Consider the following 16,234-nt stretch of genomic DNA (forward strand, 5'->3'; position numbering starts at 1 on the left):
CGCTACAGGCTTGGAATATTGGTATTTTTCTTTGTCCATAGGATTCTAGAAATGAACACATGGCCATGACATCTACAGCCAACATTGAACAGCAGAAAGATGTATCGAGTATCAGCTCCTTTCCACATGCTAGCACATCCAAGTTTTCGAACGAAAAAATGGACACATCTCAACTGGGGAATTTATTTGCCCCATCTTCAAAGGATTTTGGACTAGCCATGAGCAAGCCTGTAAGTACTATTTTATTTTTACATTTTTTCTGAGTATTTTTAATTGACATGAACATTATGTCCAAATATTTATATGTAATATTTCAGATGGATGATGCAACTAGGAAGGATCTATTAGAAAACCCATGGACACCAGACTTCAACTTCAAATTCAAACCATCAGGAAAACGCAATCTGAAATTCCAGCTGAAGTGGATGACAGAGTGGAGATGGTTGGTCTACTCACCAGAACAGGATGGTGCATACTGTAAGTACTGCAGCTTATTTGCTACTACTGTAGGGCATCAGTCTTCATATGCAGGAAAATTAGTGAAAAAGCCATTCAGAGATTGGAAGGATGCAAAATCTGAATTTAACAAACATGCTAACACTCGGTATCATGCACAATGTATGGAAAGAGCTGCCAACTTTCTGGCAACTTACACAGGTTTGAAAGAAAGTGTAGACATTAGTCTGGACAGAGAACTTAAGTCACAGATTGAAAGGAATTGAGAGTGCCTTAAACCTATTATTGAGACTGCTATTTTCCTTGCCAGGTTATGCATTGCATTTAGAGGCCATCAAGATTCAGGACCCCTTAATTTGGAAGAGCCTCCTAAGAAAGGTGAAGGTAAATTTAGGTCTCTTCTAAAATTTCGAGCTGAGGCTGGAGATCAGGCATTAAAGGAACACCTGTCAACAGGAGGTTCAAATGCCACATACATAAGCTGGCAGTTGCAGAATGAAATTATATCATCCCTGAATGTCATAATACTAAATAAATTGGTTGAAAGAGTTAATCAAGCTAAGTTTTTTTCAATAATGTGTGACGAAACAACAGATGTAAGTGGAACAGTTCAACTAGCAGTGTGTGCAAGATTTGTAGAAAATTTCGTAGTTCATGAAGAATTTCTGCAGTTCATCTCAGTAAAGGATTGTACTGGGGCTGGCTTAGCAAACACAATTTGTACAACAATGGATGAAGTGGGGCTAGAAACAAAAAAGTTGGTCGGCCAAGGTTATGATGGGGCAGCAGCTATTAGTGGTGCTTTGAGAGGTGCCCAAGCAATTGTTCAGCAAAAACACAAGAAAGCCCAGTATGTTCATTGTTCTTCGCACTCGTTCAACCTTGCACTGTCTCAAGGTTGCAACTTACCACAAATAAGAAACTGCATGGGAACTATTGAAACTGCATGGAACTTTTTTAAATTCCCAAAAAGGCAGAATGTACTTCAAGACAAAATCAATAAAATGCAAGAGATGCCTAGGGCACAGAAACTGAAAAGAATGTGTCCTACTCGATGGGTTGAACGACATGATTCTCTTCGCTCCTTTATTGAATTGCTTGAGCCTATGTTGGCAGCTCTGAACGTGATTGCAGGGTTATGGAGCGACAGAAAGACAGCTACAGATGCAAGGATGCTTGCATGTGCGATATGCAATTGTGATTTTCTTATTGCCTTGTATGTAATAGAGTCTGTTTTTGAAATTACATTACCACTCAGCAAGTACCTTCAAACTGTAAATTTGGATCTCAGACTTGCAGTAAACTCTGCAATGAGTCTGAAAGCCTCACTGGAAAACATGCGCCAAAATGCTGAGGAATGTTTCCACACAATATTTAAAAAGGCTTCAGATGTCTGTAGAGAATTTAGTGTAGCAGTTGTGCAGCCCCGTGTTGTAGGTCGTCAAATGCTAAGGTGCAACACACCAGCTGACACTCCAGAGGAATATTACAGGAGAGCATTTTATATTCCTTTTTTGGATGAGACGGTGTCAACCATTGATGACAAATTTCTTTCTCACAAAGAACTACTTCAACCTTTTCAGTCCCTTTTAGCTGCAGTAGGTCCTGGTACAGCAGGGTTTCCCATTACAGATGAAACTGTCAGAGAACTGAGGAATTTGGCTGAATTTTATGATCTTCCTACTGATATCAAAGGGGAGGTCATCCTATGGGTGCACTTTGTTCAGAGTTTGAAGCAAATTCCACAAAGTGCCATTGATGCATTGCAAAAATGCAATGTAAACATGTTTCCAACTGTGGCACGATCTTCTCACCATAATGGCCACTCTCCCTGTCACAACATGCACTCGCGAAAGGTCATTTTCAACATTAAAATTATTGAAAACTTACCTGAGAAACACAACAGGAGAAGATCGTCTGAATGGGCTCGCTTTGACATACATACATGACAACATTTCAGTATCGGCAGAAGAGGTACTTGACAATTTAGCCAAAAAACCAAGGCGTCTTAACATCCGACTGCGGTAAAATCTGCAATGTATGTACTCAAGTTTCTTAATTTGTCAGAATCATAACAGCAGCTAATAATTTACTTCAATAAAAAATTATCTGTTGTAATGATTTCACGATTTGTTTTTCATTATTGGAGTCCTAAATCCTACGTTTTAAGTTGTAATTATGTTATAATGTTTTCAGGTTTTTGTTATTGGTATACTATGTGATATATTGTAATGTACATTGTAATGGTTTATGTTTTATTTGTTGGTATCCCATGTGATAAATTGTAAGAATGTTATAAAGTTTTTATTTTTTTTCTTTAAAGGTATCCTAAGTGTTAAATTTTAATTATAAACAGTAAATTGTTTTTCTTTATTTTGTCTTAAAAATGAAAACCCCCCCAAAACCCAATCCTGGCTGCGCCACTGGGTCAGTAGTGGAGTAAAAAAATAGTTTTCAAAATTTTGACAAATGTAAGCAAGAGTGGTGATTGTCATTGATGAACGTATGGGTTCGTTTCTCTTACCTGCCCCAATTTTCACAAGCTGCCTGAAATCAGACATCTGCACAAATCTGCTGTTCACCCCATTTCTCTTAACAGGAAGTGACATCACACCCAGGGCCGGCGCGTCCGTATAGGCGAACTAGGCAACTGCCTAGGGCGCCAAGTAGCTGGGGGTGGCGCAGCATGACACATAACAGCTGATATAATATGTTTAACGATTATTGAAACTAGATGAAAATGGATTTTTGTAACAGATTGGAATGTTTATATTGATATAAGTAATTATTTAAATTCCACGGTGACCTGTTTATGATTTGTAATAAGTAAAAAAGTAAAAACAAAACACAAGCCCGCTTACATTTGTTTGTTGACAAAATCTTACGTTGATGTGATGTATTTTGAGGCAAGGAAAATTTTTTTTGGGTGTCCGGCGGTGTTGCTTGAAGGGGGGGGGGGGGAATTAAGGTTTTTCGCCTAGGGCGCCAATTTACCTTGCACCAGCCCTGATCACACCACTTTTGCACAGTGTTTGTGTTTACTGTTGCAAGTTGCCTGGGGCAGCTTTGTGCAGCAAAATTTACTCTTTGCTATTGACGAAGTGTAAGTGTAACTATTGTAGTGCCGTCGTCTGGGGTCTCGGGCTCGAGTCCCGGTGCGGCTCCTAGCGGGAATGGATGTTGTCGATGTAGTGTTTTCGGGTGGGCGCCAGACTAGCTCTGTTTCTAGTCGATAGGTGGGTCGTGTGGTCGGTTGCCCTGCGTGGCCCACTAGGACCGTCGGCGGTGTTGCGTGGGATATGAGGAATTCCCTACTTGGTGGTGGTTGGGTGTCGTATGGTTAATTGATTAGGCGCTGAAGTAGTGCAGCAAATGTTGTGCGTCGTTTATTCATGCGACTGTGGGTTTGGTGTAATACCGTTGATTACACACCACGTCGTACAGAGGGTGACGTCACACAATACAGAAGTTACACAATTACACAAAGTTAGTCTGAAAAGTTACGTAATAAGGCGTGGCACAAGTTTACAAAAATAATACGTGTTGGTGCGTTGCACAAGTTTACTGAATGTTACATGGTGGCGCGTCGCACAAGTTTACTAAAAAACGTTCCAGGTTCAAGGCGTCGCACAAGATTACTAAATGTTACGTATTAGCGTGGCACTAGGCGGTTCTGAGCCTGGTTACCCAAAAGAGGGGTGAGGGCGATTGGAGGCGGCCAATCCCGTATATCAATGTCTCGAGGCGGTGTTCGCGTCCACTGTAGTGGAGCGCAGACCGCAGCTTAATTTGTCCAAGTTCCCTTACGGGGTGGTGTCAGCGCCGGGGCGACTGGTTTTAGTTCAAGTTCTGTGGTTCGGGAGGCGGCCCGTGCTGTATACTGAAACTACCCCGCAGACCAAGTGTGGTGCAGGGGGTTTTAAAAGTTATGCGGCCGGATTAAGTCCTGGACCGAAATTTGGACCGGGTACGCACGGAGAGATTAGTAAAAAGAGGTTTCGAGGAAGTGACTATAATTACCAGAAGTGAGTTCAATGCAGACAATGGATGATGTCTCTCCGTGGGACGTGCGTCCGCCCCGGTCCACGAGTCGCGCTGTACTGGCGTGATGTCATGGCGTCCGGCCGAGGCTCGGTGTCCCTCGCGCCAGGGTTGACCTCATTACGTTATTTTCTAATGTAACATGTTAATAAGAGATTTTAAGGGCGCTAAATTCCTACATTAATTATTAAGGCTAAATTAACATTACTCATCCCTTCTACAATTTAGAGTTAGTATGTTTACGAATTATGTCCTTTAAATTATACGTCACACCAGCGACTGTTCGTCTCTTGCCGGACGCTCTGGTGGGGGGTAATAACAAAACACGTGGGGTTAATAATTATGTCACATGCGTTAATTTACTAATCTAGGCAGAAGACAGCCAGGGGGACACTCACACACGTATCGACGCATTTACATACGTGAGTGCCCGGGCACTCCTACGTCGCACTTTCGTTAAACAACTTTTAATTTATACGTAATATTGTTTATATTCTGTGTGTGTTTTAGCAACGTGGTCGGCTGTAATGTCGGTCTTTTTATTATGGGGTTGGGTTCTACCTTGGCTGCTGGTGGCTCGCCTGACTCGGGTGGGCCATGGCTAGGGGCGTGTTCCGTTAGCGGGGTTGAATACTGGCGGTTGCAGGTCGGGCTTTAGGGTGGCCTTCGGTCGGACGACGTCAGTAGTACTGGCAGGAATGTAAAAAAAACAATAATCTTCCATATTCTGTACTCAAAAAATGGTAGACTGTTATGGATGAAAGTGGACTGTACAAATTTATCGATTGAAAATTTTTTAGAAAACAATTTGTTGTAGTTATGTATAAAACATGAATAAGGTTTCAGCCTCTAGTTACTGTGCCATTTTGTATTCTCTACTTTTACTTTTTAGACTGTAGCCTAGGCCTAGTATTTTTTCTGCAAAGGCCCGGGAAGTACCTGACGGGCGCTACAGGCATTGCGGTGCTGCTGTATTTCGGGGAGGGGGGGTGGGGGGGGGGGCAGGCTAGTGGGACACTAGGCCGTTGGTGATGAGTCGCGTGTACTCTGCTCCCACATGCCCCACCAGGTACGTGGCTGGAAGTCTACCCTGAAACTCCCGACTTGGCTGTGAGGCCGTGAGGCTGTGTGGAGGACGGAATGGTGTGGATTAATCATAGACGACACAGTTTATATTAAATTGGCTTTAATCCACCGACTTCTCTGGTGGTACGCATGGGTGTGCTGTACTCCCTACACATACACTACACGGAGGCAGAACCGCTACAAAAGCTATTATAATGCGCTATGCGGCATCTGAGCCATTGTACAATTACACTAACACAAGCTGATTACAAAACAAAACACGACACTAACATAACACTGTAAATTTGCCGCGGCAGTCTCGCGGGGCAGTGATTACTAGTTCGCCGGAGGCGGCCAGCATCGAAAGTTAATTGTCTTAGGAGGACTCAATGAGCGTGATCCTAAATTCTATTCTACACTTAAGTGAGGTTGTAGCCGGCAGGCGTATGCGCGGCGATCTTAACGAAAAAAAGCTGGCTGGAGTCGGCCAGTGCCGTAAATTGCGTGGTCCGCGATGCGGTGCGGAATCACTAAGGAAACGGTCGAGATGAGCCTGGGTCCGCGAAATACACGCCGAGTTAACGTGAGCAGCAATGAATTAAAAAGGTTTGGGTATTAAATCAAGCGCATTGTGAACAATAGGTAGAACAAAATTGAAGGCTGCTTACGGACACACGTCTTGACCCGGCGCGGAGTGGTTGGAGACTGCCGAACATGGCCGCTTCTCAAGGGAGAGAAACTTTCACCTCCTTTGTGAGTCGGCGCCAAAAACATATATCAACTTAATTTGCTCTATAATAAGCTAAAACACATTCCAAGTGCTCAATTAAAGGGTAGCACCTGGTAATTGAGTGCTTAAAGCTTAACAACTGTTTTATAGTATTTAATTATTTGAACTGTGGTATCAAGTTAGCTACTGTAAATTTATTAACATATTGTCTCACTGTGAACTGTTCTAGTTGGATATCTCCTTATCTGACTCGATCATTGTCATGGGCACTTTAATTAAGGCCATTGGCTGCGGTGACTGGTTGCCGTGTCCTGCATTTGGCCTCAGCCTCCTCCCTTTGAAACCAACATGGCCGCCTCTCAAAGAAAGCCGTATCCCACAGGCTTCTCTACACCAGCCTTGGGGTATAGGCGACAAGTGGTGCTGCAACCCAAACATAGATGGCATCAAGCATTATTGTCATTTATAACAGTGCATATGTATTTTCTTATTAATGTACAATGTAAGATGCGTGTCAGTGCTATGTTTGTAATAATTAAATAGTGTCCTTGTTTGTGGGTTACTGGGGAGGACAAATGATGACCTGTGTGTAGAATATGTATCGCTTGTATCAGTGACCAGTGTATGGAGGAGTTCTATTTAGGCTGCTTCGGCGACTACCTGGCGCAGGCCAGCGGGAGCCAGTTCACACCCCTGCAGCAGCACTGGTAGCCCAGCCCTCGCCGACAACCCGCGGCAGCGGAAGAAGGGATTCAAGAAGAACCCCACGGTCCACAAGAACGGCCCAGGACAGGCCCCGACAGCCCGCCCAGGACAAGCTGGCAGCCACCAAGCCAGCCCCCACCCAGCCGCAGGCCGCACCCGTGGCAGCAATGGCAGTTGATGCAGCACCAGAGCCGCCAACTGCCAGCCGACACCGTCCACCAGCGCCCAGGCACCGCAGCTCGCGGACATCCAGGCGGTCATCCACTCCCACGAGGCCATCAGAGGCAAAGCCCAACTGCAGAGTGCCATCGGTCCTCTGTGCCAGCCTCCAGTCATCTGGCTAGACACTTCCAAATCCATGGCCGACAAAATATGTGCCACCATGGATTGCGTGTGTGCGCTTGCTTGGGTCGTTAATGACCAGCAGCAATTCGGCACCGAATTGCAGCACAAACGCAACCATTAGGAATAAGTTACATTCCCTCCTTTTCTGGAATGCACGCGGCATTAAAAATAAATTACCGGAACTTATCAACCACCTGGATAAATATAAAATAAAAATAGCTGCGATAAACGAAACGCATCTAGTACCAACAGACAGATTAACAATACTAAATTATGACATATATAGGCGCGACCGTGATGCACGAGGTGGCGGAGTAGCCCTTGCTGTTCACACTAGTGTAAAACACACTGCTTGCCAGCTCCCTGATTTTCACCACCTCGAGGCCATAGGAATAAATTTAAACATTAATCGACAACAGATTAAATTAATCGCAATGTACGCCCCACCAGGTAGGTCCCTCGGCGAGGCGGACCTGGATTCTTTGTATGGGGCGGCCCCGAGCTTCCTTGCTGTAGGAGACATTAATGCCAAACACATAGAGTGGAACTGCAGGCGCGCTACAGCGAACGGCAGACTACTCTACACTCACCAACTCACCAAAAACTACCATGTACATGCTCCCTCCGAGCCCACACATGACTCTGGTAGACAGAATGACATGCCTGATATTTTAGATATCGCCCTAAACAAACGTGTCAACACGGGATTCGAACTCGAGGTTGTACACGACATGTCATCGGATCATTTCCCAGTCCACTTGATCTTCGATGACGCCAACATAGACTCAAATCCACCACGAAAAATTAGGGACTATAAAAATGAAGACTGGCAAAGATTTAAAAACTATTTGACAATAAATCTCCCCGACGCGGCCGAAATTAATATAGAAAACAGCAATAACTTAAACTCCGCGATTTTAGAATTAACAGAAAAAATCCAGGATGGTATTAGCCAGTGCATGCCAGAAAAGGAGGTTAGACTAGCACACGATGAGCTGCCAGAATACATCCGCAGCTTGATTACACAAAAAAATCGACTGCGGCGCGAATACACACGGCGTCACACACAGCAGACGAAACGCCGAATCAATGAAATACAAACAGTCATTTCCGATGAAATCTCACTCTGGCGAAGCAGCCAGTGGGAAACAAAAATCGCACGACTCGACACCCAGGACGGAAGTGCCTGGACAATGACGAAGCGTTTTTTAAACAAATCGGAAAAAATCCCGCCCCTTGAAACAAACAATGGCGTAGCTTTTCAGCCCCGCGACAAGGCACAAGCTTTCGCTGACACACTGGAAACTGCATTCCAGCCCAACATGCAGCCCTGCGATAGGCTATTCACAGCGCAAATTTACCGCGAACTCCGCGTTAAACTGCGACTACCCACAATCTCTGCGCCTCTGCTAACATAGGCGCAAGAAATAAAGCGTGCTATCAAAAAAATGAAGCCGCGCAAAGCTCCCGGGAATGACGGCATACAGGCTGTTGTTCTCAAACAACTCCCAAATGCAACACTAGAATATCTAGCCGAGTGCATAAATGCTATGTTTAGGTTAAATATTTTCCCCTCGCAATGGAAAGAGGCTAGAGTTATAGTCTTCCACAAGCCAGGCGAAAACAAAACACTGCCTCAGAACTACAGACCTATCAGTCTGCTAAGCACTGTGTCTAAAGTCGTAGAAAGTATCATACTACACCGACTTAATGTACACATTCACGAAAACAACATACTGCCGAATGAACAGTTCGGCTTTCGCAGGACACATTCGACAGTGCACCAACTAGTGCGCATGGCAGAGGAAATAACAAGCGTATTCAATGTACAAGACTATGTAGTTGCTACGTTTATTGATGTAGAAAAAGCCTTTGACAGAGTATTTCATGCAGGGCTAATCCACAAACTCTACCAAACAGGATTTCCCGACTGCTATATTAAGTTAGTCGCGTCATATACTTAGCAGACAGAACCTTTAGAGTATTTACTGAAGGAGCTCTATCTGACCTCAAACAAATTAGAGCAGGTGTCCCACAGGGAAGTATCTTAGGTCCTGTACTCTTTAATGTGTATGTTAGTGACATGCCACGCCCTGCACACCGCCTCGTCAAGCTGGGTTGCTATGCAGATGACACAGTGCTGTATAGCAGGTCCCACAATCTACAGCTAGCTACAAACCGATTACAAGTCGCACTCACTGAGTTTGAGCGATGGTGCACGACTTGGCGTATTAAAGTAAACACAACTAAGTCAGAGGCTATTGTTTACCCGCAAAAACCTCCCGCCCGCAGAACACAGGCCGAAAATACGTTTGTTTGACGAACAAATACCGCACAAGGATGTAGTGAAATATCTAGGCGTATACATGGATAGAAAGCTACTCTGGCGCCACCACATTGACACTAAGCGAGCGCAAGCGCAGGGTAGGATTAGTGCACTATACCCAGTAATGAGCAGGCGATGCGGCAGCAAGGTTAAAACAGGCCTACTACTGTACAGAGCTCTCATTCGCCCAATAATTACATACACAGCCCCTGTCTGGGCAACAGCTGCCCCTACACACTTACTAAAATTACAGCGAATTCAGAACAGGTGTATTCGAATCGCTACAGACGCCCCACGCTATTGCCCTGTAGAAGCTTTGCATCGTGAAACCGAGTCGGAAACTTTGCAAGACTTTTACACTCGTACAACACAAACTTTTTACGATAAATGCGTAAATAGTTTAAATCCGCATGTTTCCTCACTCGGGAATTATGATCCCGACGAAACACAAAAATACAAACGCCCAAAATCCATCCTGGCACACCGACCACCGTAGTGGCCCGTGATTGGCTGGAAGCTCCGGCCAATCACAGTGCACCTGCGCTCAGCCGAGCCCGGACCCCAACTCTGTGGTTGCGGACTGGCGAGAAAATTCTGCCTAAGAATCGCGCAGCTCGACAATTGTACTTCTGGCAGCTCCAAAAATAGTATTAAGTATATTATTTTTTAAGCCATAATATTAAGCTTTAATACTAGCATTAATTAAATTCTGAACAGGTGCCTGACCACGTCCTGCGGTGCAAATACACAACATTGGACTAGCCAATGATTGATATGCCCAGGCTGGCAGCACGATGTGGCAGAATTAAGTCCTCCCGCACCTCCCAGTAAACTGACACAGCAGCGAGCTGGCCCAGCGGGGCTCTAACAAATTTTTGGCCCAGCGGGGCCCAAATGAATTTTTGGCCCAGCGGGGCTCTAATGAAACTATTCGCGTTTTTTGGCCCAGCGGGGCTCTAATGAATACACAAACACTTCCAGCAATTATTATAGTTACTTACTCTTTAATTATTAGGTGAATAGACTCACCCTCGTTTAATAGGTGTCCGACCATGTGCCTGACCACGTCCTGCGGTGCAAATATGCAACATTGGACTAGCCAATGATTGACATGCCCAGGCTGGCAGCTCAATGTGTCGGGCATACATGGCCGTGGTAGCTGGGGCAACCTGGGTGCTGCGGCCATATAATTATAGCTGTAACATGTACTTCTCTTTCAGCAAACCTGGCTGGCTGGCAGCCTGGTGGGAAACGACGAAAGTCGCCCCCTAAAAACCAGTCATGCCCAAAAACCCCAAATGCGGACAGAAATGTCCAAGTGCCCGCCCTTGCTTAGTAGATATTTTCTACTCTTCCAACTCTTCTTCCTGAGCCATCCTTCTACTCCCGTAGCCAACCCGCATGTAATAATGCATGAATTTTGCATCCCGCATGTAAGTGCCCAGGGTTTTCCCTGTGTCTATGCAGGTTTTACCTGGGCCCAACTTATCTAGTATTAGTCTAGAATAGTCAGTGAGGGGAGTTAAACATGGCGCCAATTGCTGCCATGGCTGGCCAATCCCCTCCTAGCACACGATGCATGCACCCTCTCCCGCATGGCTAACCCCTGCATGATTAGAGCGTATAGGCTTCGGCCTGAGACGCACTTAGAATCTGTCCCTAATCCAGACCCCTCCCAAACACACTTAGTTTTAATTTAGGTTAGGAAATTTTTAAAAATTACCTAGCCAGAGCTCCTCACCAAGTAGTTGGCTATTAAATTTGGTACAGTGAGAATTATAGAGGAAAAGTTATTGCTTTCACTTCCTTCACTCTCTACTCTTTCTTCCTCTGGAGCGGCCTTCGGGAGTGGCCTTCGGGAGCTTGCTCTAGATTCCCTCCCCTGGAGTGGCCCTAGGGTAGAGGTGGGTTGTTACAGCAATTTTCGGTATCTGTTCTAGAGGTGGGTTGTTACAGCAATTTTCAGTATCTGTTCCAACCTGATACTAATACAGTAATCTACCTAGTTACAAGTATCTGATACTTTTGTATCAGATCAGTAGCGGTCCAAGGAAGCTACAAGGTAATCAGCATTCTCGTTACAGGGTACACATCCTCCTTGCCGTCATCACCAGCGTAAAAAGGTATCGGTGTTTCTGATACATTATTCATCACGCCCGGTAATTCTCTACCTCTGTTACTCTCATGCCCGCCTGATACAGCCAGTATCAATCAGTTCAACATTCACTGCAGTTCGTCCTGTCAGTGTATTAATTACCACCATGTAAATTGTTGCGGGCTGTCATGCTTTGTAGTTAGTATCTTTATAGTGAAATAAGGAATGGATAAGTGCAGGAAAAAGACTTCATTTGTGTGGAATTTTTTTACGGAAAATAATGAGTTTGCTAATTGTAATTTGTGTAAACAAAAACTGAGTTATAAATCATCATCGACTAATCTGAAGAAACATTTGAAACGTAATCATTGATATAGTATGCTCACTAATGTACGTATCTGTTTTTTATGTTTAATTTTTGATAAAATCGTAATCTTTTAATGTATGAAAACATTAGTTACTAATTGTTTTTTTTAAAAAAAAAAGTCCATATGTTGATTACATCTGTTATTAGTGTCAACTGAGAATGTATTTGCATTTTCATAGCTGTTAGGTACACAAATATAAATATTATATCTTGTATTAATGTACTTTTTAATATTAAAATTTCATTAGTTTTATTATTGAACGAGACTGTGCACGCACTGCGCACTGAGCTTACTTTGATGTGGTACAATAAACAAAACGACTCGTAACAATTTCGCTCTGCGCCTCTCCTTCAACGCCTTCCCCTGCGCTTCCTCCCCTACATTCTTTCCCTTCTTTATCCCTTATTCGTCGTTCCTGCTCCCTCCCCTTTCACAAGCTCCACCCAAGTGACCGTCATCTGCGATCGGGTTCTGTGCACATTGGCCGTGGTGTTGTTCCAGGCGAATTCTGAACTGATACTTAAGTACTTGATACTTGAATAGTGTACTCGTTTGAAGTTCCTGATACAGGCGCATATCAGTGACAAAGTATCAGGTTGATACTTTGCGACCCACGTCTACAGGACCCTTCCCCTACTCTTCCCCATGCCCAGCAAACGGGCCGGCAAGAAGCACTCCAAGGGAGACAAGGAGCAGGGCAAGGAGCAGCTGTCGGCCTATCGACGTGGATATTTCTCAGCACCTGTGGACGCGGTGGCGCCCAGCCCGGAATACAGCCCCCTCCACTCCTTCAACTTCGCCCCTGTCCCCTACTCTCTCGAACACCTCCCGCCTACCGAGCTACTGTTTCCCCATCCCCGGGACCCCCATCAAGACCCACAACTGCCTCCTTGTCCTCGTCGACATCCCTTCCTCTCTGAATCGGCGTCCACCCAGGCCCGGCATCGCTGACGGCAGGCCCAAGGACCCGCGGCCACAGCCCCTCTCAGCCAGACTCGCTGCCCGACTCCAGTAGCTGTTCGGCAGCTGCGATTGAGGACATCCAGCCCCAGGGGGTTTGCACCCCACCTCCAGCCTCTCCATCACTAGTCACGGTACCGGGACACGTCAATTTGGCGCCCAACGTGGGGCCTGTGTCAGTCAAGATAGGCTGAGGACCACGACCTACCACTGCTAGAGCTGCGCATCACAGCCGGAACAACATCCACTTCCAGGAGTGCAGCAAAAACCTGGTGGCACCCACCCACTACTATTATGGCATCATCACAGGTCCCCACATCAGATGGCAGCACTCAAGAAAGAGCCAACATCATTTGCGTGCGCTGCGGAGCTGCTCTCCACCAACACTGCGTAAGGGAGGCCGAGCTCGACAACAACTCCCAAGAGTTTTTCTACATTTGCCGCTTCTGTCAATAGCAATTACGAGATCAGAAGCCAACACCAGTAGTACCCCGGCGATGCTTCGCCCCGGGGTGTCCACAAACTGAAATCCTTTTGACAACATGCCAGAGCTGTTTTCGGAAGTACCACTAAATCTGGCAGAACTATCATTCAAGTGTGAAGAGTGCAGGAACCCTCAGAGTCCCGGAGTGTTGAAGGGGACGTAGACCAAGGTTACCCTCCGACCTTTTAGGGGACAAGACCACGAAGATCCCAATCAACAAATCAGGCAATGTGAAAAGGCAATACAATCACAAGGAATTCCCCACACCAAATAGATAGACCATATAGGGGATTTACTACTGGGGGAAGCAGCCCGGTGGTGGAAGAACCACGAAGGATTATATGACGACTGAGAAGACAGCTTCATAGATAATTTCGGCAGTCAGACCCAGATAGCTGAACTCACATCACAATTGTTTGGTAACAAACAGAAGGAAAGTGAAGATGTAGAGAGCTTCATCACGCAGAAGAAGAGGCTCTTCAAGAGGTTGCACCCCAACAGGGATGCCAAGGAGTTCCTCCCGACTGTCCTAGAACTCATGAGGCCCAATCTACGGCCATTCATAAGGTACCCAATACTACAAGACTGGTCAGAACTATGCCGCCGAGCCGTGGCGGTACAACGAGACTGCCAGGAGACTCGAAACACGAGCACCAACAAGAACAATGTCTCGCCTACCCGGGAAAAGGAGAAGACTGCCGCTCAAAGGGAGAGTCCGAAGTGCTGGCTCTGCCTTGGGAGACACCTGAATGCAGACTGTCCGGTCCGAGGCCAAGGACTAGCACCCCTGAACCCGAGGACCAACCAGGAAAACCTTTAAGGGAAAGGCATGCAGCCCCCATAACCTTTCCCAATAGGAATAAAATGCCTCAGGGCAGTCACAGGGGCAACCAGGAAGCTGGAAAAGTCACCAGTATCCTCCAAGATATGCCTCAGATTCTTCCCCGCCTCTCGGTACAGCTTGCGCACGAGCGAATCTATGCCCTGTTAGACTCAGCTGCTACAAATAGCTATGTAAAAGCCAGCTTGGTCAGATGCACTGGTGCATCCATAACCCCCCATATGCAACATGCCCAATTGGCACAGCAAGGTGCCCGACTGACACTACAAGGTCGGACTGCCTTACAAGGTCAAATCAGGGACAGGGAGGTGACAATATGCTGTCTAGTAGCCGAGGATCTACATGAGGATCTAATCCTGGGACAAGATTGGCTGGTCGAGCAACAAGCCATCATGGACTTCGAGGCCCAGAGAATATGCTTTGGGAAAGCACCTCGCCAGTCCCTCTACTGGGTTTCCAAGCAGGGTAGCGAAGAGGAGGTCCCCGCATTGACACTGGAAGACCTCCAACAGGGATTCCCCGGACCACTGCAGCAGCAACTTCTGCAGACCCTGCAACCTTTTCGGGCAGTGTTTAAACAAAATGGAAACCTACCGAGAACCTCCAGCACATGCCACCAGGTGATCCTGAAGGATGACCGACCCATCTATATTTGGCCCCGCGCCCCATCTCATCCCAAGCGGAAACTGATCATGGATCAAGTAGCAGAAATGAGGGCAGCTGACATCATAGAACCCAGCCGGTCAGCATACAATTCCCAAATTGTAATAGTAGAGAAGAAAGACAAGACACCCCGCTTCTGCATAAATTTTCAACCTCTGAACCATGCAACCATCAGTGCTGCACCACCCGCCATGAACATTCATGAGACACTGAAGTACATCGGAACGGGGAGTGTCTTCTCAACCTTGGACCTCAAGTCCGGCTATTGGAAAATCCCCATGCACCCGCACTCTAAACCTCTTACGGCATTCATCACGCCCACCGGAGAGCAATACCAGTTTAAGGTTATGCCCTTTGGGCTCAAGAATGCACCTAGTACTTTTCAGCAAATAATGATTCAAGATGTGCTGCCTGACCTCATTGGCCGGTGCTGCTTTGCATATCTAGATGATATAATAGTGTTCTCCAACTCTTGGGAAGAACATCTCCAACACTTGGCGCAGGTGCTGGAACGGTGCCAACTACATCACCTGACTTGCCATCTGAATAAATGTCATTTCGGGAAGGAGCAGCTAGAATACCTAGGGCATTTGGTGTCAGCCGAGGGGAACGAAGCTAACCCAGAGAAAACCAAGCCATCATGGAAGCACCAACTCCCCGGACCGTGAAGCAAGTTTCGAAAATTTCTGGGTCTATGCAATTGGATGAGGGAGTCCATTCCACACTTCTCCAGTATCTGTGGACCCATCTCACAGCAACTCAGCCCACGAGTACGCTTCCACTGGGGCATCGAACAGGCCCAGGCCCTGGCAGATCTTCGAGAGAGATTCTCTAACCTCAACAAGCTGAGTAGACCGGACCCCGCGCAACCCTTCACCCTGCAAACAGACACCAGTCAACGAGGGTGGGAGCCGTGTTGTACCAGGTGTCTCCTTCCAGAGATAGACGAATCGTCTCAAACGCTAGTGCCAAGCTCTCCCCCACCGAGCAAAAATACCACAGCAACGAGTTATAGTGTCTGGCCATCATGTGGGCAATCAAACGATTCAGGCCCTACCATGAAGACAGGCACTTCATGCTACGTACAGATAACAGGGCACTCACCTGGCTGGGCTCCATGAAGGACAGTAAAGCCAAACTCGCACGATGGGCACT

Source organism: Bacillus rossius, chromosome 1, assembly GCF_032445375.1.
Source record: "Bacillus rossius redtenbacheri isolate Brsri chromosome 1, Brsri_v3, whole genome shotgun sequence".
NCBI lineage: Eukaryota > Metazoa > Arthropoda > Insecta > Phasmatodea > Bacillidae > Bacillus > Bacillus rossius.